This window comes from Diceros bicornis, chromosome 19, assembly GCF_020826845.1.
Source record: "Diceros bicornis minor isolate mBicDic1 chromosome 19, mDicBic1.mat.cur, whole genome shotgun sequence".
Classification (NCBI taxonomy): domain Eukaryota; kingdom Metazoa; phylum Chordata; class Mammalia; order Perissodactyla; family Rhinocerotidae; genus Diceros; species Diceros bicornis.
Window position 1 is genome coordinate 25672574 of NC_080758.1, and position 23790 is coordinate 25696363.

At 38.0% G+C, this 23790-nt stretch overlaps 1 non-coding gene across 1 annotated transcript; it reads right to left on the bottom strand.

Moving 5' to 3' along the window:
* Positions 1-1678: 1678 nt before the first annotated feature.
* LOC131418798 (U6 spliceosomal RNA) lies at positions 1679-1786 on the bottom strand. The gene has a single exon (XR_009223038.1). It is a non-coding gene; the product is annotated as a U6 spliceosomal RNA (small nuclear RNA).
* Between the last annotated feature and the right edge of the window lie 22004 nt (positions 1787-23790).

Here is a 23790-nt window from a genome sequence, read left to right on the forward strand (position 1 = left end):
TTCGAATCTGATTCCTTTTGCCACCAGAGGGAGAAAATTCTCTTCTTTTAAAGAGCTCACGTGATTAGGTTAGGCTCACCTGGATAATATCTCTATTTTAAGGTCAATTGATTGTAATCTTAATTATATCTACAAAACCCTTAAGGGGCAAAGGTCATGGAATCCTGTCTACCATACCATTCATATATTTACAATTGTTTTTATTTTGAAATAATTTAGTCCTACTAGCATTTTTTCATATGTTTCAGGGCCATGTTTATATCTTGTGTGTGTGTGAAGTCTATGTTGTTTCTCATTTTCAGGTTTTTTGTTCCTTTGCCACTCAATTCTTAATAATTCCTTTTTTTTCTGAGGAAGATTCGCACTGAGCTAACATCTGTTGCCAATCGTCCTCTTTTTGCTTGAGGAAAATTTGCCCTGAGCTAACATCTGTGCCAGTCTTCCTCTATTTTGCATGTGGGTTGCTGCCACAGCATGGCCGCCGACAAGTGGTGTAGCTAAGCACCTGGGAACCGAACCCGGGCCACTAAAGCGCGGTGCGCCGAACTTAACCACTAGGCCACAGGGCCAGTCCCTTAATAATTCTTTATACACTAGGGATATTAGCCCTTGTCTGTGGTATATATTGCAAATATTTTCACCCAGTATATGAGTTGCATTATGACTTTGTGGGATTTTTTTTTCTGACCATGCAGAACTTTACAAATTTTATGTAGTAAAATTTATCAATCTTTTCTTTTATCACTCTAGATTTTGTCATAGTTAGGGAACTTTTCCCTACTTTGAGGTTAAAGAGGAATTTACCCATGTTTTCTAATAGTATATGATTTCATTCTTTACATTTAGGTATCTAAACCACTTGGAGTTTATTCTTACATATGCCATTAGGTATGGATCTAATTTTATTTTTTTCTGGATGGTTATCCAGTTGTCCCAATACCATGTATTAAAAAGTCCATCCTTGACTCAGTCATCCTTCACTCATTCTTTGCCTTTTTCCTCCCAGACGCTATGTATTTTGAAGACTTCCTCTTTAAATTACCTATACTTTTAATTTACCTGCATATTTTTTGGAATTTTCAGACTTAGTGAGTGGTTTTAGACCAAACTTTGGCCCCATCATTAGGTCCTTTCTTCTCTCTTCCCCACAGTTTTTCTCCATCTGTCTGCTCATCACAAAGCTTAACAGCAGGGCAAGAGTGTGGTGGGAGCAAGGGCAATTACATGCTGGAATTTGGTGATTTTTTTTTTCTTACAGTTATTTTGAAATGTCAGAATTCTCTGTTTTTAAGTTATGCTGAAGCCATGACTTTTGGGTAGGTTTATTTATTTTGTTTTTGTTTTTGGAGAAAATATTGTGAGACAAGTAGCTAAGTGACCATCACTTTTTCAGCTGTCTCAGTTCATTTACATTTTATGAATTATCGATATGGTTAGATTTAAGTATATCATCTTGCTATTTATTTTTCAAACTTTTTTTATTGAGATATAATTCATATAACAAAAATTCACTGTTTTTTTTGTTTTATTGAGGTCATAACAGTTTACAACACTGTGAAATTTCAGTTGTACATTATCATTCGTCAGTCACCGTATAAATGTGCCCCTTTACCCCTTATGCCCACCCCTCAACCCCCTTCCCCTCTGGTAACCACTAATCTGTTCTCTTTGTCCATGTAAGAATATGGAATGCTTCACGACTTTGCATATCATCCTTGCACAGGGGCCACGCTAATCTTCTCTGTTTTGTTCCACAAAAATTCACTGTTTTAAAGTGTACACTTCAGTGGGTTTTAGTATATACACTATGTTGTGTAACCATCACCACTATCTATTCCAGACCCTTCCATCAACCCCAAAAGAAGTACCCTACCTATTAGCAGTTAGCTCCTATTTCCTCCTCATTCTGTCTCTGGCAATCACTGTTTGTTCACCAAATGGCCCCATATACCGAGGGCAAGGAGAAATCCAAAAAAGAGGCGAATCACTCCAGATTGGTAGGTGGCAGGTTTAATAAGCAAGGGAACTTACAAGGCTTGTCTTGGGTGGCTGCAAGGTGAGTAGATCTCTGCACTCGCCGCCAGAATCTTAAAGTTTATATAGAGGCCTTAACTGAGCTCAGTCACTTATACCATCCAGATGGTTTCAACACCTTACTATCTCAAAGCTGTGTCTTTGGGCAGCTTCTAGCATGGGGAAGGCAAGTGGAATGCACATTCCAAGGACAGGAGAGGTGGGTGGGGAGCTTCCAATTGCCTGTCCAGCTCGTGGGTGAACCAGCACCCACGTCCTCTTGATGACTTCCTCCAACAACCACTAATCTACTTTCTGTTTCTATGGGTTCAACAATTTTGGACACTTCACATAAATGGAATCATACAACATGTGGCCTTATGTGTCTGGATTCTTTCACTTAGCATAATGCTTTCAAGGTTCATCCATGTTGCAGCATGTATCAGTACTTCATATTTCTTTTTATGGCTAAATGGTAACCCATTGTATGAAATATACCACATTTCGTTTACCCATTTATCAGTTGATAGATGGTTGTTTCCATTTTTTAGCTATTATGAATAATGCTACTACGACTATTCACTTATAAGTTTTTGTGTGAACATAAGTTTTTAATTCTCTTGGGTGTATACTTTTGAGTGGAATTGCTAAGTCATGTGGTAATTCTATGTTTAACTTTTTGAAGAACTGCCAAACTATTTTCTACAGTAGCTGCACAATTTTACATTCCCACCAGCATGTATGAGGGTTCCAACTTCTCCACATCCTTGCCAACAATTGTCCTTTTTTTTGTTTGTAACCATTCTTGTAGGTGAAGTTGTATCTCATTGTGGTTTTGATTTGAATTTCCCTAATGACAAATGATGTTAAGCAACTTTTCATGTGCTTTTTGCCCATTTGTATATCTTCTTTGGAGAAATTTCTATTCAAATCCTTTGCCCATTTTTAAATTGGGCTATTTGCCTTTTTATTGTTGAATTGTAAGAGTTCTTTATATATTCTGGATGCTAGATCCTTATCAGATATATGATTCGCAAATATTGTCCCCCATTCTGTTGTTGTTTTACTTTCTATGTGAGTCCTTTGAAGCACAAAAAGTTTTAATTTTGATGAAATCCAATTTACCTATTTTTTCTCTGACTGCCTGTGCTTTTGGTGTCATATTTAAGATATGTCTAATGCAAGGTCATGCTGAATTTCACCTGTGTCCTTCCAAGAGTTTTATAGTTTTAGCTATTACATTTAGGTCTTTGATCCACTTTGAATTAATTTTTATATCTGGTGTGAACTATGGGCCCAACTTCATTCTTTTGCATATGCATATCCAGTTGTCCCAGTACCATTTGTTGAATGGTCTTGGCACCCTTGTCAAAAATCAATTGATTTTGACCTTAGATGTACAGGTTTATTTCTAGTCTTCCAATTCTTTCTTTTTTTTTTTTTTTTTACCATTTTATGTATAACAAGAATTTTACAACAGAATATGTCCATTTCCCTCCTTCTGCCTTTTGGTACTTTTATCACACATTTTACTTCTAAATATGTTATAAATCCCACAATACATTGTTATTATTTTTTCTTTAAATAGTCAATTATTTTTTAAAGAAATTAAGGTATAAGGGAAAATTGTTTATATTTACCTACATATTTATCATTTCTGATGTTCTTCATTCATACTATAAAACCATGTTCTTCTGCCTGAAGAACTTCCTCTATGATTTCTTATAGTACAAGTCTTAAGATAACATAACGTGTCTTCAGATTTTCTCATTATTTTTAGTTTTCAAAAATTGGATAATCAAAGTCTTGATTACTTTAGCTATATAATAAATGTAGACATTGGGTAGACTGATTTTCCCCACTTTATTCTTTTATCAAAATTGTTTTAGCTAGTCTAGTTCCTTTGCCTTTCTATATAAATTTTAGAATAATCTTGTCTCTACAAAAAAGCTTGTGATAATTTGATAGGAATTGAATTAAACTGTATATTAATTTGAGGAGAATTGTCATCTTTACTATGCTGAGTCCTCTAATACATGAATATGGTATGTCTCTCCATATATTTAGATCTTTGATTTCTTTTAACAATTTTGTAGTTTTCAGCATACAAGTCCTGTACATGGTTTCTTAGATTTACATCTAAGTGGTTCCTTTTGTTGTTGTTTTGTGCATTTATAAATGTTATTGAAGTTTAGATTTTTTTTTTTTTTCGCTGAGGAAGATTCACCCCGAGCTAACATCTGTTACCAATCTTCCTCTATTTTGTATGTGGGTCACTGCCACAGCATGGCCATGATGAGTGCTGTAGGTCCATGCCCGAGAACCAAACTCAGCTGCTGAAGCGGAGCACGTTGAACTTGATGACTAGGCCACCGGGCCAGCCCCTGTAGTTTTGATTTTTATGTCCATGTATCCAATGCCAGTATACAGAAATACAATTGATTTTTGTCTGTGTCGTATCCTGTAATCTTGCTGAACTCACTTAATAGTTCTATGAATTTTTTGTGGATTTCTTGGGATTTTTATATGCAGACAATTATGTTGTATGCAAATACGGACAGTTTTATTTCTTCCTTTCTGATCTGTATGCTTTTTCTTTCCTTTTCTTGCTTATTGTACTGACTAGAACTTCTAGCACTACGTTGAATAAGAGTGGTGAGGAGACATAACAGTCTACTGGTGTCCTCATTTTATCAGTTCTGGTGAAGTGTATAAACTTTACCTCCCTTTATATACATTTACCCTCCCTTGTTCATAGTAATTGTTTGGGATATATGAGGCAAAAAGAAAACCAAGGTAATTCATACTGTGTCTTTCCTCAGGTCCCAAGGTCCCTAGTCAGTCTGTCTTTTTCTCTCCATCTTTCAGAGTCTTCTTACGTTTGTTTTATATATAATACCCAGTATTTTTAGTTGTACTTAGCGAGAGTACAACTAAAAGTTGTGAGAGTACTCCATCTTCCCGGAAGTGGAAATCCTCAGATATTTTATTTTTCAATTCTTGAATTTCTATCTCCTTTATTATATTTGTATTTTCCTTTATGTCCTTGAATATATTTATAAAACTTTGTTTAAAATCCTTATCTACTATTTCCATCATCTTGTCATTTTTGGGTCTGTTTCTATCAATTCATTTTCTCCTAGTTATGGATTACATTTTCCTGCTTCTTTGTCTATCTAATAACTTCTTATTGTATGTTGGATATTATGAAAGCTATGTTGTTGAGTGTCTGGATTTTGTTGTCTTCCTTAATCGTATTGAGTTTTGTTCAAGGAGGTTTTTTTAAGCAGGTAGTTAATTTACTTGAGGATCAATTTGATCCTTTTGAGGGATGTTTTCAACTTTTGTTAAAGAGGCTCTAGAATAACCTTTATGCTATTGGTAGGTTATTGTAATTCCTAAGGCAAGATCTTTCTAAGATCTCTACTGAATGCCCAGGATGTCAGCAATGTCTCATCACTCTGGCTTGTGGGAACTCAGCCCAGTGTGATTGTTGGTAGTTGTTATTTCCTTAGTAGTTATTCTTTGCTCAATCTCACGGAACCTCACTCAACGCATGTGCAGCTAAATAGCTTGGTACTAGGAGCAAAAGTAGCAAAGATTCAAGGGGATCCTTGTGTAGACTTCTAGTGTTCCTTCTCTGAACAGATCTCTTTTCTGTAGTACTCTGCCCCACAAACCCCAGCTACCTCATAACTTTGAATTCCAATCTCTGTTTCCTCAGCTTGGTGAGATCATCAGACTCGTCTGGTTCCCCCCTCTCTGCTGTAGCTGGAAATTACCTCCAAGCAGAAAGCAAGAGCAATCATGAAGTTCACATTGCTTGTTTCCCTTCGCTCAGGGATCACAGTCCTGTGCTGTATATATCCAACATCTGAAGACATTTATTTCATATATTTTGTCCAGTTTCAGAAGTTTTTATTGTGGAAAGGCTAATCAAATACTAGTTACTCCATTATGGTCATAGTGAAAATCCTGCTCTGTGTTTTGAAAAGACAAGTTTGGCTGCTGGAGAAGGACTGGGGAGGAGGTAAGAATTAAAACAGAGAGACCTGTTAGGAGTCTATTCCAGAGTCCAAGAAAGAGGTGATGGTGGCTTGGACTACTTTGGAAATAGAGATAGGTGACTGAATGAGCAAATGCTTATCAGTACAAGTCCAATAGGTTTAAACAAATGTTTTAAATAATTTATTTGAAATGAAAATAACCTCATATTTTCTTTCTACTTTTCCAAGTGTTCTTCTTTTCTGTTTGTCCTTATACATTCCTACTGTGGGAGACACAGACAATTATTTCACTTTTCATATGAATAAACTAACACTTGAATGGTGAAATCACTTGCCCAATGTTCCAAAGAAACAATACTAGATCCCAGGTTCCCAGACTGCTTGAGCGTTTCATAAGTGCTGCTTTCAAACTGCCTGAAACTATCATGCCAGATGACATGGGAGTCTTTAAAGTCTTTAGAAGCTTCTACTTTTGGAGAAAATAAAGTCTTCTTTCAGGAATTCTTTGTGTTGGAACTGAATGTACTCTTCATACTAAAATAATTGGGATCATTATTATCCATTAAAGAAATAAACTTAATTTATTTTGATGGGAGCTTTCTTCAAATGACTTATAGCAGGTTCTGGGAAAATGGATCTTCCCCCAAAGCATGATGCATCTCTAGTACCCACCTCTCCATAGACCAGAGATTATTTTAATTATTAAAATGATTAAAAAGTCCATTATAATGGCATTACAATTTCATACCCTAAGTTTTCCCTATTTGTCATTGTCTTCTTGTAACTCGATGAATAACATTCTATTGATCATTGTTTTATATTAATTCCCCCACATAATCAAGAGCCAAGACATGCCATAGGCAAAACTATGGAGTCGATGGATTTTGCTCCCCTTCAACTTCATTTTCTTTCTACCCTCCCATCCTTTTGCTGAGGCTGCTTTCTTTCTTTCACTTATGGTGAATCAAAATCTCTTCTGATTAAGAAGGCTGTGTAGCATGGCACAGTGGTCAGAACTGGGCTTCGATCCTGCCTGGTCTTTTGGACTGGTCTTGGGATTCTGAGTAAAGTTCTTAGGGAGCTATAATAATAGTAACGATCTCAATGCTGTAATGAGAGTAAGAGGAAATAATATATGTAGAGTGTTTAGCACATTGCCTTGGACAGAGTAAGTGCTCACCTGTTTCTTTCTTCTTTCATTTTGTGAACATGGATAGAAGTGTGATTAGAACAGCTCTCAGCGGTTTCAGTGGGATAGATGGGCAGTGGAGAACAGTCACACATAACTGGAATCAGTTTTACCTCTTTTCGGGACTCATTGTTTTATTCATATTAAGCTCTGAGAGTTAAATCATGCTTCTTGTTTCTCTTCCTTGCAACTGAAATGACACAGTTATTTATTTCTCTCATTTCTGAAACTGCTAGCAATGTTTTTGGCCAGGTCAGGTGTTTATGCACATAAGAGAGAGGTTTTTTTTTAATAACAGCGAAATTTCCATGACTTTCTAGGACTGTATTAGGCAGCTTGCTTCTGTGTTCCCTTAGGGCATATATCAAATAGAAGATAATTGATTTCTTGATTGTCTTTCCACTAGACTATAAACTCCTAGAGAGCAGGAACTATAACATGTTTATCTCTGAATCTCAAATTCTCAGCAGAGTGTTTGGTACATATATCACATTTGACAAATATTTATTGAATAAGTGAATAATAATATAGTAAGTATCACAATAACCTCTTGTCTTTGTCCTGTAAACCACCTCCCCAAGTCTATTTATATGGGTCTGATCACTCAACAATTCAACTGTTATTGATAGCCTATTATATGCAAGGCTACATATCTGATACACTGGAGGATACAAGAGTGAAGAAGACATAGTCCCACCCATGAAAATGACAAGGATATAAATTCAAGGATTATGTTCTTCCTCTGATCAAAATTTTCAGTGACTCCCTGTTGCTCATAGGATAAAATCTAAAGTCTTTGGTATGATGTTCAAGGCCTTTTATAGGCTGTCCTTAACTCTTTTTTCCAACAGTAACTTCTATTGCTTCTCTATACATATGGTAGTGGCTTTTAGTTCCATCTACCTAGCACACATCCTAACAGATCCTTCCTCTCAGGCTGTGGTGACTGAGAGGAGGAATCCTGCTCTTCTTGATTGCTCTTCTTGATCGGATTTTCTGAATGAAAATATTCTCCCTTTTGCTTAAAAGAGCTAGAACGTTCACTTATTGATACACGAATCTTCCTCTTCGACAAGTTGGTTTCCTCACTGCTTCCTACATACAGCTTCTATTTCTGCTGGTACCTTTATTCTATTACTCCTTTGGAAGGCCCTCTTCTAATAGAAGATCTCCACGTTAGCCCTATGATTCCTTCAAAGCCAAGCTCAAATCCTACTTACTTCTCAAAGCCTTTTCCTCCTTCCTTATCCCTACCTTTCCCTTTCCCAGTGTTATTACAGCTCCCTACTCTGAAATCCCTTTTATCTCTTGAAATATGCTGCCTATTTTATCTTTTTCTTTTTCATGTATAGATTCCTCTTCTCACCATAGAACAGGGGTTCTCCAAGTGTGATCCAAGGACCCTTTGGGGTCCCTAAGAACCTTTCAGTGGGTACATGAGGTCAAAAATATTGTCAAAATAATACTAAGACATTATTTGCTCTTTTCACTATGATTCTCTCACAAGTGGAATTTTCTAGATGCTACATGACATGTGATATCACAACAGGTTAAATGCAGAAGCAGGCATGGAAATCCAGTTGTCTTTTAAGCCAAACATTAAAGAGATTCACAGAAATGTAAATCTTTCTCATTTCAAAAAGTCTTTTCATTACTTTTGGGGTTTTTTTTTACTTTTTGACATCTTGGTTGATTCCAAGATTTTGCAATTATGAATAAAACATTATATTTGTGTTTAATGGTATAGGTAAACCTAGTCCTCTCTAAAAACGGTACAACCCTAATATTACTACAAGAGAAATCTGGTGGCTAAACTAAGTATATTTAAAAATTATGCCTTCTAAATTGATCCTAAAATTCACATTCCAAGTTTTCCAAGACAGCCAAGGTGTACAGAATGTAAAGTCATAATGTTGATGTTTCTCTGTTTACATAAGCTATAAAAATGCCTCCTTAAGGGGCTGGCCCGGTGGCGTAGGAGTTAAGTTCACGTGCTCCGCTTCAGTGGCCCAGGGTTCGTGGGTTCGGATCCCGGGCGCGGACCCAAGCACAAGCCATTCTGTGGCAGCATCCCATATAAACTAGAGGAAGATGGACACGGATGTTAGGCCAGGGCCAATCTTTCCCAGCAAAAAGAGATGATTGTCAATGGATGTTAGCTCAGGGCTAACATTCCTCACACACGCACAAAAAGCCTTCTTAAGGCCATCTTGAAAGCCCTTGCTGGGTGTGAATGCATCTCTGAGGCAGTTTATTCTTCTGCTGCAGGATTTCTCAAGATAGGGGAATTTTAAAGGAGATTATGCATAGTTTAAGAAAGACATTCAGTATACTGAAAGAGACACAGGTTTTAAAAACCTGAGAAAGTGGTCCTCCTGGCTGATTTCAGCCATTTTTTACAACTTTTTTTCCTAGAAAATATAGTTTTCAGGGGCCAGCCTGGTGGCGCAAGCGGTTAAGTGCGTGCGCTCTGCTGTGGTGGCCTGAGGTTCGCAGGTTTGGATCCCGGGCGCGCACCGACGCACTGCTTGGCAAGCCATGCTGTGGCGGCATCCCATATAAAGTGGAGGAAGATGGGCACAGATGTTAGCCCAGGACCAGTCTTCCTCAGCAAAAAAAAAAAGAGGAGGATTGGCAGACGTTAGCACAAAGCTGATCTCCTCACAAAAAAAAAAAAAAGAAAATATAGTTTTCATAAAACTATGTTATTTATGTTAAGTTGTAATAGGCATATTATTGTTACTTTTAAATGAATAAATAAATAAATATTTAAACATTTCTCATTCTCAATTTCTAATATGATAAATATCAATAGATAAAACTCACATAAACAAAAGCTCTTTGGGATCCTCAAATTTTGCAGAGTACAAAGAGGTCCTGAGACCAAAAGTTTAAGAATCTAAAGAGGGCAGGAAACAGGTCTTATACTTCTTTGTGTCTCCACTGCCATGCACATTGTAAGATTTCAATAAATGTTAATTGATGGTGAAAATGTGGGAATTTGGGGCACAGATGTCAATAAGAGAAAGTAACTATTCAGGGGGAACATTTTATCATCATCTTAAATGTTATATTTTTATTTTCTAGGTACAGCTCCCTAGCTATAACAACCTTGCCTGTTTCTTCTGCTGCATGTTCATGGGCAAAATAAAAAATTAATATGAAAACAAAACTTACTTGAACCTGAGGGTGCTTCTGGGCTGTCAACATAGGAGAGAAGATACTGTTCAGAAAAGTTTAAACCCTACAAAAAGTTTGCTGCGAGTGTTAATTTGAAAATACCCTAATCACAGAAGGAGAGTGCTTTAGTTAAGAGGTGAAATCGTATCATAAAAAAATGCCCAAGAATAAAGAGAAAAGGCTGCATTAAAGAGCTGCTTGGCACAAACTATTTGATTTTAATTGCACAGAAGATAACTGCCCGCAACTGGTTTGTGAAAGATCCAGAAACAAAAGAACACCAGGGAAAAACAAATAATGACTCAAGAACTATTAAAGCAAGACAATGAGATTCATTTCAACCCATATTATCCCTTAAGGCACATTCTCTGCAAACTAGGAAAATATTTCAATTAAAGTTTTCTTAACTCGCCTTGGAGCTTTATTTAAGACGCTGTAAATATATCAGATTTTAAAAAATGGTCTCCAATAAAACTAATTCTCTTCCTTATTAAAGGATTTTATATTTCCCTGTTCTTTGACCTAAAATTCTCATCATTTAGGTGTGAAAGCTTCTGAAAATGTCCTCAATCTTGGATCAGTCTTAGCTTACAGTTTTAGATTAAACTGATAATCAAAGTCTTTCTCTAAAATCCCACTTTCTTCAAGTTTTTACACTCTATCTCAGGAACCAGCAAACTTTCTGCAAAGGTTTTGTGGGTCGTAAGGTCTCTGTGGCAACTACTCAGCTCTACTTTTGCCAGAAAGCAGCCACAGAAATATGTCAAGAAGTGGACATAGCTGTGTTCCAATAAAACTTTATTTACAAAAACAGGAGGTGGGCCAGATTTGGCCTGCCTGCTGACCATAGTTTGCTCACCTTTTGCTCTTTCTAATCAAATCCAAAAGCCTCACTCTGGCATCTCAACAGGACATTTCATCATTTGTCTCTGCCTAATCTTCTATTGTCTGCCAACATTAAATTTAGTTCCAGTCCAAGTATGCCTGCATTTGCCAAATGTTCTGTTCATTTCTGCTTTCAGGACCTTGCATATGTGGACCCCTCACCAGGAATAGCCTCTTCCCTTCATTCTGCCTTTCCAAGTCCTACTCATTCTTTAGAGTCTGGCTACACCTTCTTTATGAAGTCTTTATGGATAACTCCTACAAACATTCCTCTCTCCCTTTTCTCAGTCCTTCAGGACTATCCATAGCCCTTAGCATGGCAAAAATTCTGAAATTATTTCAGATCATTTAGTCAATTACAATACTACAATACACCAGCTTATATAGGTCTCTATTTGTCTTGTTCAGGCAAACCTTGCCTGAAGGGCAGGAGCCTACTCAGGGTTGAATTTACTGAAAAGCTAAGTAAACTTTGGCTTTAGGGACCTTCACTTGCTCAAGTCTCTGTACTTAATGCTGTGTTTATCATTCTATATTCTCTAACTTAGAGAGGGCCTCCAAATTTCTATAAGCTTCAGGACCCACAAAATCTGGATCTGTCCCTGGGCTCACCACAAGACCTGGTACAAGGTTGGTATTGCAGAGATTGCTTTGTCTCTCAGTATCCATTTTCCTTGCTGGAATGCTTGCCTCCTAGGTTCTTGCATGAGGGAGAAATACACATCTATCTTGTTTAAGTAACTGTGTTTTTGGTCTTTTTGTAATAGCAGCTTAGATCTTCCACTATAAGCTGGTCACAGTAAGTGCTCAAAAATATTTATTGAACTAAATGTGGCCATTAACTAAGAAACAGATCAATGCAGACCCGCTATTCGGAACCATTCAGCTCCTCATCTTCCCAAAGAATTTGTGCTATATTTGCATTTTATAGAATATAGAAAGTGATAGGATATATTTACACAATAAAAGTATATGTGGTTATAACTACATTTTCTGTTTTAGGGAAGGCAATTTACTTTCAGAGCACCTATATAAAGCAAATTAGAGTAGTAGTTCACATAGGTGGCCCCAGTAAAATGGACTGCTTACTTCACTTGGGTACAACTCATCAATACTTTGCTTACCAACTCCCACCTAACTCCTAGCCCCAGAGGGGCTCTGCCCAAGAGGAAGGCAATCAAAGCAAAGAATCAGGTGTTATATTGTGTGTGTGTTGGAGGGTGGTGAGGTGGGGAGTGGAGGAAAAGAAAAGACTTTGAATCTTCACAGTCAGATGAATGGCAGGGGATGGGTCAAATAGTGGTAGAGTGCAGCCAGGAGCAGCTATCAATCGATTAGCCTGTAACACCTCAGTAAGGAGCAAAGGGGAAAATAGGGTACGAGGCCATAAAAGCAGACTGTCTATGTTAGTGAGCCCCAATCAGATTACGATAAGAGGGGGAAATCTCGCTGCTGTTCCTAGATAGGCCTGAGTCCTGTATTTCATCAAGGGAGTCATGTTACTTATTGAAAGAGATCAATGGCAGCTATGGACATCACTTTATTATTTTTAAAAAATGGCCATCTGTGACTTCTGTGTCAAGTTGTTAGATTTAGTACATATTGCAATCTCCTCTCTTCTGCTACAAACTCCTAAAATAATAGATAAAATTTTATATATAATATATTATACACAATAATTTACATCATTTATATTATAATATGCTATTTTTATAATATTATATAAATATATTTTAAAATTTTAGGTTTGCTCAAAAACAAGAAGAGGAAAAATATTCAAGGACCAGAAATGGGGAAATTTCCCTCAAACAATAACAACAAATACCCAGGAACCCACAGTACCAAGTGGAAGCCAAACCCTCTCAACCTATAGGAACCAGGACTGAATATAAGCCAGGAGCAGATAGAAGAAAAGCAGTAGACACAGTGGTGAAAACCAGAGGCCCAGCTAACACTGCCCACTCATGAACAGAATCCCAACAGAAAAGCACCTACCCAGAGCTTGGGCAGAAACGAAGTTACCTGCGTAATGACTCTGCTATGAAGAAAATAGAACAAGGTAGTGGGATAGACAGTGAAGGTGAGGAGGAACAAATTAGACTGAGCAGTCTGGGAAGGCCTAAATGATAGTTGACTTGAATGAAAAGAAGTTGCCAGCCATGAGAAGATTTAGGGGCAGAGGGAAGAGCTATTTAAAAGGCCCTAAGGCAGGCAAGAAGCCAGTGTGGCTAAAATATATTCAGAGTGTGGAGAAGTAATAAGAGGTGAGATTGGAAAGCGAGACAGGGGCTTAGCAATATGGAACTTTTGGCCAATGTGGCAGGCTAAGCTGAGGTGGAAAGTCTCCTTGCCTTTTCTAAGCACAGAGAAATAATGAATAAAATACAAAAATACATTTTAAATACATGGTTGATTTTTAAAACAAGAAAAGAAATCCTTAGGTACTAGAAATGAATATCAAAGTGGTAGAAAAAAGTTGAAGCCCAAGCTGAAGCCACATAGCTCCTGAAGTGGCATTGTTAAAGTTCCAGTCTGTGGCCTATAATTGGTTCCAATATCTCCATGATTTAAGCTCTCTCTTACCACTCTAGCTTAGCTGTTAGCAAACTACAGCCCAAAGGCCAAATCTGGCCCACCACCTGGTTTTGTAAATGAGGTTTTATTGGGATGCAGCCATGCTCACTCATTTGTGTATGGTCTACGGCTGCCTTCATGCTATAGCAGCCGAGTTGAGCAGAGACCACACGGCACGCAAAGTCTAAAATATGTATTCTCTGGCTCTTTACAGAAAAAGTTTGCCAACTCCCCCTCTAGCCCTCCCTTCCTTCCTTTCTTCCTTTCTACCTTCCTTCCTTCCTTCTTTCCTTCCTTCCTCACTTCCTTCCTTGCTTCCTTCCTTTCTTTCTCTCTCCCTCTCTCTCTCTCTCTTTCTTTCAACAGGTTTATCGAGATATAATTTACCTACCATAAGGTTCACCAAGTTTAAAGTGTAGAATTCAATGGTTTTTAGTATATCTACAGAGTTTTGCAAAATCACCATAATCTAGTCTTAGAATATTTTTATCGCCCCCAAAAGATACTTTATACCTATTAACAATCATTCTCATCCCCCTCACCCTTCCATCCACTCCCCAGCTCTAGGCAACTACTAATCTACTTTTGATCTCTATAGATTTGTCTATTCTGGATATTTCATATAAATGAAATCATACCATATGTAGCTTTCTGTGTCTGGCTACTTTCACTTGGCATAATGTTTTCAAGGTTCATCTATGTTGTAGCATGTATCAGTAATTCATTTCTTTTTATGGCTGAACAATATTCCATTATATGAATATACCACATTTTGTTTATTCATTTATCAGTTGATGGACCTGTAGGTTGTTTCTACTTTTTGGCTATTATGAATAATGAATGCTGCTATGCACATTCATGTACAAGTTTTTGTGTGGACATATGTTTTCATTTCTCTTGGGTAGATACCTAGGTATAGAATTGCTGGTTCATATGGTAACTGTATTTAACATTTTGAGTTGCCACCAAACTGTTTCCCAAAGTAGCTACATGCCTATCCCTTTATTTCTGGTACTCTGGGTTTGCAAGGAAATTATGGTTCATCAGCCAGGAAGGACTGTGGCTAGAAAACAGATACTGGAGAGAAACTAGATCTTTAAGCATGCACTATATTAGCCATGTGGTTCAAATTCATACTACCTATGTAGTACAGGAATGTTGAACTGAGAAATTAACATAAAAGTGGGTTCAGAACTGGTGAAATCCAGAGGGCTCCTCAAACAGGGTGAACCTAAAAGTCTATACCTAGACAAACTAAAATATAGGAGTAAAAGCAAAATAAATGTATTTTGATCTGTGGAGACTCAGAACATTTACTACCAAAACACCTTGCTGAAAGAACTGTTAAGGAAAGTACTCAAACCAGAATACAAATGAACCAAGCAGGAAATAGAGAAGCGCAAGAAGTAATGGTGAAAAAAGTTGTTAAACATGTTGATAAATCATGCTAGTTTATGAGACTAGCATACCCTTGCAACTAAAATCCAACAAGGACCGTAAGGGAATAAAAAAAACTACAGGCTAATCTTATCCATGAACACAGTTGCGAAAACCCCAAATAAAATATAAACAAATCAATTTCACAATCAAGAAGGATTTTACCACAGGAATGGTTCAACATTAGAAATTTTATTAATGTAATTCAAAACTGTATAATCATCTCAAATGTATCCAAAAAATTAAATAAAATTCAACATCCATTCATGATTTAAAATACCTATCTGACCCACACATCTATGGACAGCTAATTTTTGACAAGGGAGCCAAGAACATACAATGGAGAAAGAAAGTCTCTTCAATAAACAGTGTTGGGAAAACTGGACAGCCACATGCAAAAAAATGAAAGTAGACCATTATCTTACACCATACACAAAAATTAACTCAAAATGGTTTAAAGACTTCAATGTAAGACCTGAAACAATGAAACTTCTAGAAAAAAACATAGGTAGTATGCTCTTTAACATTAGTTTTAGCAGCATATTTTCAAGTACCATGTCTGACCAGGCAAGGGAAAAAATAGAAAAAATTAAAAAATGGGACTACATCAAAGTAAAAAGCTTCTGCATAGCAAAGGAAACCATCAACAAAATGAAAAGACAACCTAACAATTGGGAGAAGATATTTGCAAACCATTTATCTGTTAAAGCGTTAATATCCAAAGTATATAAAGAACTCATATATCTCAACAACAAAAAAACTAATAACCCAAATAAGAAATGGGCAAAAGACCTGAACAGACATGTCTCCAAAGGAGATATACAGATGGCCAACAGGCACATGAAAAGATGTTCAACATCATTAACTATCAGGGAAATGCAAATCAAAACTACAATGAGATATCACCTCACGCCCCTCAGAATGGCTATAATTAACAACACAGGAAAAAACAAGTGTCGGAGAGGCTGTGGAGAGAAGGGAACTCTCATACACTGCTGGTGGGAGTCCAAACGGGTGCAGCCACTATGGAAAACAGTATGGAGATTCCTCAAAAAATTAAGACTACAACTACCATACAATCCAGCTATTCCACTGCTGGGTATTTATCCAAAGAACATGAAAAGACAAATGCATAAAGATACACGCACCCCTGTGTTCATTGCCGCATTATTCACAACAGCCAGGACTTGGAAGCAACCTAAGTGCCCATCAAGGGACAAATGGATAAAGAAGATGTGGTATATATACACAATGGAATACCACTCAGCCATAAGAAACGATGAAATCCAGCCATTAGTGACAACATGTATGGACATTGAGGGTATTATGCTAAGCGAAATAAATCAGAGGGAGAAGGTCAAATACCATATGATTTCACTCATAAGTAGAAGATAAAAACAACAACAAACAGGGACCGGCCCGGTGGCATAGCAGTTAAGTGCGTGCAGTCTGCTTAGGCGGCCCAGGGTTCGCGGGTTTGGATCCCGGGCGCGCACCGGTGCACCACCTGTCAAGCCATGCTGTGGCAGCATCCCATATAGAGTAGAAGAAGATGTGCACAGATGTTAGCCCAGTGCCAATCTTCCTCAGCAAAAAGAGGAGGATTGGCATCAGATGTTAACTCAGGGCTAATCTTCCTCACACACACATACACACAAAAAACAACAAACACACACAAAGAGACAGAGATTGGATTGGTGGTTACCAGAGGGGAAGTGGGGAGGGAGGAGGGCGAAAGGGATGATAACGCACATGTGTGTGGTGATAGATTGTAATTAGTCTTTGGGTGGTGAACATGATGTAATCTATGCAGAAACAGAAGTGTAATGATGTACACCTGAAATTTATACAATGTTATAAACCAATGTTACCGCAATTAAAAAAAGCATTGAGATAAATAAATAAATAAATAAAAAACACCTATCCGCCATTGTGTAAACATAATCTTGAGCCTTTGGGGGAATGATATATCAGTGATATACATACAGCCTTGGAACCTTGGACAGAAATGTGGGCATAATCTCATAATTTTTCAATGATTGAAGTAGACAGACATTTAGTGTAACCGAGAATTATCTAGTATGATAATAGTTTACGATTACGCTTTTTAAAAAAGACTTTTTATCTTTTAGTGATAAATAACAAAATATTGGGCCGGCCCCGTGGCTTAGCGGTTAAGTGCGCGCGCTCCACTACTGGCGGCCCGGGTTCGGATCCCGGGCGTGCACTGACGCACTGCTTCTCCGGCCATGCTGAGGCCGTGTCCCACATACAGCAACTAGAAGGTTGTGCAACTATGACAACTACCTACTGGGGCTTTGGGGGGAGAAAAAAGGAGGAGGATTGGCAATAGATGTTAGCTCAGAGCCAGTCTTCCTCAGCAAAAAAAAGAGGAGGATTAGCATGGATGTTAGCTCAGGGCTGATCTTCCTCACCAAAAAAAAGAAAAAAATTACAGATGAAACAATATGATGGACAAATAATAATAATAATAAATAATAGAATTTATTTCAAAATAATCCAGTGGCAGGGGCTATAGAAAATACAAAAGAGACCACGAGTTGTTCCAGTTGTGTGATGGATACAATGGGAATCATTCCACTATTCTCTCTACTTCAGTAAAAGATTGAAATTTTCCATAATAAAAAGTTTTTAAATTACCTAGAACATCTGTAAAATATTTAGATTTCAGGTCCCATGCCAGAGATTCTAATTTAGTAAATCCGACGAGGGATCCAAGAAAATACAACATTAATCTCCTCTATCCTCACCTGCCCCCAACTCCGATCCACCCCTCCTCCCCATGTAGTTGTTCTTCAGACCACACTCTTAAGAAATACTCTAGTAGAATGTCAGTTTCATTTCAAGTGCTACTTTGAAATGGAGATGTTTTTCATTACAGATAGTTGTTATTAGACATTTTGCTTTGATTTTAAAATAACACCCCTGGAGAAATCACCACTGCCCTCCAAAATGATTGAATATGTTAGCTATAGATCTCTCCCACTCAGAGGTAGTTAAATTTCCAAGAAATTTGTCAACGGACACATTTAGAATGCATCTGACCACTGTACACACATAGGTTCAAACCAAGGTTTGAGGAAAACACAGAGTTTTTGGCTATTTTAATTACCTTCCCTGCATTTCTGAAGTGTGTATAACCTGCTCTTGAGGACTCTTCACATTTTACCCTCCTCCTTTACTCTTCTATATACCACCTTTTTCACTTCCCCTCCACAGAGAAAACCTCATGCCCCAAATACAAGGCAGGGATCCATCTAGAGAGTCTAGGCACATGATTTTTTGTAAAAGAGAAGGAGGAGCTATTTTCTCCTATTTTTCAACTCTGATTTAAAGTCTTCAGCAAGATCAGAGTACATTGTTTTGAATATGAGTAGTTATGCCCCATATCACAACCTTTCTCGCTCTCTTCAAGCTCCCTGCCCATCTAATTTGCAGCAGATGACTTTGCCTCCTCCTTTTAAGAACAAAACAGAACCCCCTAGTAGTAAACTCCCCTAAGCTCTTTCTATCTCCTCTGCTTCTCCTTTCTTTCAACCTCATTAAAAGAGGAGTCCCTCTCCCTGTTCAAGGCCCACCCTTCCACTAGACCTCTTGGTCACACCTTCTTGCCCCATCTTTTCTCTCTCTTCTATACTTACCTTCTTTCTGGAAAAAGGACACTGGCTGAGCTCTTCAGTTTTGTCTTTTCTATTTGTTCTTTTCTCCCTTTCCCTACCAATCCCCTGTCAAGTTACACTCCATTTCCCTTTCCAGCCCCACTTTTCCCCCAACGGCCTCTCCTCTGCACATCCCATTCTTTCCTCAACTCTTTGTAATATGTATTTCATCCCTCCCTCATCACTCTTTTGAAAATGCTTTCTATAAGTCACCCTCAACTTCTGAACTGGCAAACCAGTGGCTCCTTTGCACTCCTCATTTTCCTTGGCATCTTTGCAGCATGTGGCACTGCTGACCTCTCCCTTCAAAATACTATCTTGCTTTAGTTTCTATGACATCGCCCTCTCCTTGTTCTGTTTCTCTGATGGCTCCTTTTCAGACCCACTTGATAGAGCATCCTTACCTGGCATCCTCCTAAATGGTAGCATTGCCAAAGGTTCCAGAGCAGCTAAATATGTAGGGTTTTTTGTGAAGGTTAAATGAGATAATGCATATAAAGTACTTGGCACTATGTCTGGCACACAGTAAAAATCATTCAATGAATGGTTGGGATGATGATAATGATGACTTCATTATTTTCTTCCAGCTTCGTATACTTTCTTCGAGTGATCTCATCTACTCTCAGTGCTTCAATTCCCATATATAACTTGATATCTCTTAATCAATACCTCCAGAGTTTGAGACCTCTTTCAAGATACATATCTTCCACTGCTTATCAGACACTTCCTGACTACTACTAGGTAAAACTGGGTACTCTTACAGTACCCTTTATATATGGTCATTAATATTATAATTTTGGGATAACATCTTGGTCTCTCTCACTGCCAGTGGGTCTCCACGGGCAGTACAGAGCAAAACCCTTCTCTCTCGCAGTCAGAATCAGGGTAGACAGAGTGGTACTTTGACAACTGGCCCTTGAAAACTATAGTATGTCTTCATAAGGGTATATGCCTTCCCTGATCCCACTTCAGTATCACTGCTCGACTGGGAGCTCCCTAATGGCAGGAATTGTTTTATTCATCTCTGTATCTCTAGCACCTGGCATGGTGACTGGTATATAGTGGGTACTTAGTGAATATTTCTGAATAAATAAACAAATAAAATTAGGACTAGCTTATATGGGGTTCCCAAACCCTGTCATGTGCAGAAAATTAAAGTTGGACGTGGGATTTCAAAAAGTTAATAAAATACACTATGTTGTACACCTGAAACTAATATAATGTTGTATGTTACTACACTTCAATAAAAAAGTTAATAAAATAACTTTTATTAATTCCAATCCAATTAATTTAAATACAATTTAGTGAAATCATATTGCTACTTACCTCAATACAGGTGGTCTTAAACATTATTACTTTACAAAGCCCTAGTCTATGCCTTTTCCTTGCACAAGGGCATGTTCCACAAGCCCATTGTCAGTGAACAGGCCACTGGTTTCTGCATAGAGGCCATAATACCTATGTTGACAGCCTCTGAATATGTGTAAAACATATTCCTAATTGTTTGCAGGCAGTATATATACACTCTGAGTGATTTTCTTTCCTGGCAATTATCAAAAGAGCAACTATCTTTTTTGTGGAAATGGGACATGCTGGATGCTCTAAAAGAAATTGCCACACATTTAAGACATCCAGAAAACACAGCCATTCTCAGGAAGCATATTAGTGAATATTATTTGTGCTAAATGACACCATTTTAATAGCCTTCTTTCTAAACACAATCATCTATTAAAATTTTTCATGAACCTCAATGATATAAAAATTAAATGAGGCCAAAGACAAATGTATTAACAACCAGCAACACCTTGTATTGAGAAGAAACTTTTCTGGCTTCTGAAAACAAATATAGTTTCTCTTCGGTCTTGATGTATAGGTGCATAATAACAGATTTCCCAGATTGTTGGGCTGTTATTAAATAAAAATAATTTTAAATGATAATTTCATTCACTGAAAAATACATATTGAGCTATGTAGCTGGCACTGTAAGAGAAGAAAGACAGTCTCTGCCTTCCAAAAGCTTAGAGATTAGTGTGGACCACAGACTAATAAACCAAGGAGGGGAAAGGCATTCTCAGGCAGAGGCAACAACATGTGCAAAGGCACAGAGGCCAGAGATAAGCTCTTTTCACAAATAGCTCCATGTGGCTAGAGGATGGGGGCAGTTGTGGGAGGGCTGGGGGCAGGATGCTGAGGTTGGAGGGAGAGGAAATGGTCAGATATGCGATGCTAAGGGGGCCTTATTTGCCATACTAAGAGATTTGGATTTTATTCAGTGATCAGTGAAAAACTCTCTGCTAGTAATGAAGAGGAAAAGGCTGGTGGGGAAGTAAATTAGAGGTAGGGAGATTAGTTGGAAGTTATTGTAAAAGTCCAGATAAGATATGAAGATGGCTTAACCTAAGGCAGTGAGGATAAAGAATAGGGGTTAAGACTTTCTCTTTATCATTAGCTTTAAGCAATTTGATTATGATGTGCCTTGGAGTAGTTTTCTTCATGCTGCCTGTGTTTAGGGTTTGTTGAGCTTCTTGGATCTATGATTTTACAGTTTTCATCAAATTTGAAACTTTTTCAGTCATTATTTCTACAAATATTTTTTCTGTACCCTCCTCTCACCTTTGGGGACTCCAATTACACATATATTAGGTTACCCGAAGTTGTCCCACAGCTTACTGATGCTCTTTTTAAAATTTTTAAGTCTTTTTTCTGTATGTGTTTCATTTTGGATTGTTTCTGCTGCAATACCTTCAAGTTCTTTAGTCTCTTCTTCTGCAATGTCTAATTTGCTGTTAATCCCATCCAGTGTATTTTTTATATGCAATATTGTATTTTTCATCTCTAGAAGTTATACTTAGGTCTTTTAAAATATCTTCCATGTCTCTACTTAACATTTTCCATCTTTCCTCTAGCTTCTTAAACATATGGAATACAGTTGTAACAACTGTTTTAATGTCTATCTACTAATTCTATCTTCTGTGTAATTCTTGATCTGTTTCTACTGATTGATTTTTCTCCTCATTATGGGTCATATTTTCCTACTTTGAATTCTCATAACTTATACTGCATGCCAGACATTGCGAATTTTGCCGTGTTGGGGCTGGTACTCCAAGGATTGTTCCCTCTGTTCTTTTCTAGTGGTACTTTCCCTAGCCTCAAGTTGTTTCCTCAAATTCATGTTCTGATCAGGATTTAGCTGAAGACTCAAGTGAGACTCTCTGCAGATCTCTGGAGTGTTCTCTCTCTGTGTAGCCCTTTCTCTTCAGAACTCTGCTCTGTGAATTCTAGCTGCTTTGGCATTCTCAGATCTCCAGCTTTTTCCTAGTTCAGGGAGACTGCTGGTTTCTCTCTCCAACAAGACTTAGAGTCAAAACATATCATGGAAATAATATTAACATGACTTGATAAACAATAAGAGAGGGAGGAACGGAAGATGATGACATGGGTGAAAAGATGGTATGCTTCCCCAAGTCGGGGAATCATGAATAGAAACATAGACTGGGGCTAGACAGTGCAGGGGAGATAAGGAGCTTGGTTTAGGGCATGTTAAGGCCCTTGTGGACATAGACAGTTGAATATATCCTTCATGTGCTCAGAGGGAATAAATGAATCAGAGGCGGAGATTTCAGAGGCATGAGTGTAGTCTGAAGTCATTGATTAGGTCATCCAGGGAGCATGTACTAAAAAAGAAAAGACGGTGGAAACAGAAGTATGGAGAACTCTAACATTTAAGGTGCTGCAGAGGAGGAAAAGTCAGCAAAAGAAACTGAGGAGTACACAGAGAAAGAAGGAAGAAAAGGAAGAGGGGGAGAGCCAAAAGAGACTTGTCATTAAAGCCAAGAGACAAGAGGAATTTCAAGAAGGAAAGAGTGGTCTGTAGTGTCCAATGTTCTAGAAAGGTCAAGCATGATAGGGACAAAAAATTGTCTTTTAGCAATTTTACCAATTTGGAGGTCATCGGTGACCTCAGAGATAAATTTTGTTTTGTTTTGTTTAACAGAATGACTTCCATTCACCTGTTCATTTGTGTGTTCATTCATCCATTCAATGGACACTTAAGTACCAGTGTTCGGGGATATAAAGATGAATGAAAGCCTCTACACTGAGAGAATTCCCTGTCTAATAAACAACTATTGAAATACAGCTTGATAAATGTTAAAATAGAGGAAAGTATGAAAGACTGGTTGGTAGCACAAAGAGAATGCCAGAGACACTTCCCGAGAGGAAAAACCAGAGTTGAGATCTAGAAGGATGAAGAGGGGCTCATTATTTCAGAGAGGGACTGGAGGATAGGAGACATAAGGGGTAAAAGCCCAAGAAGCAAGTTAGCCTGAGGGTTAGGCAAACAGAATTGGGTTTGGCTAGAGGATTTTTGGTAGATTCAAAAATAGAAAATAGAAATCATACTCTAAAAGGACTAGAAAGGCCGCCCCCATGGCTTGGCAGATGAGTGCGCACTCTGCTGCTGGTGGCCCGGGTTCGGATCCCGGGTGCGCACGGCGCACCGCTTCTCCAGCCATGCTGAGGCCGCGTCCCACATACAGCAACTAGAAGGATGTGCAACTATGACATACAACTATCTACTGGGGCTTTGGGGAAAAACAGGAGGAGGATTGGCAATAGATGTTAGCTCAGAACCGGTCTTCCTCAGCAAAAACAGGAGGATTAGCATGGATGTTAGCTCAGGGCTGATCTTCCTCACAAAAAATAAAATAAATAAAAGGACTAGAAAAAAAAATCAAACTTTAGGGGCAGGGCACAACCAACAATGAGAATGGTAAAAAACTCAGTTCATGAATAAATGGCCTAGGAAGTCCCTGGATTATTCTCT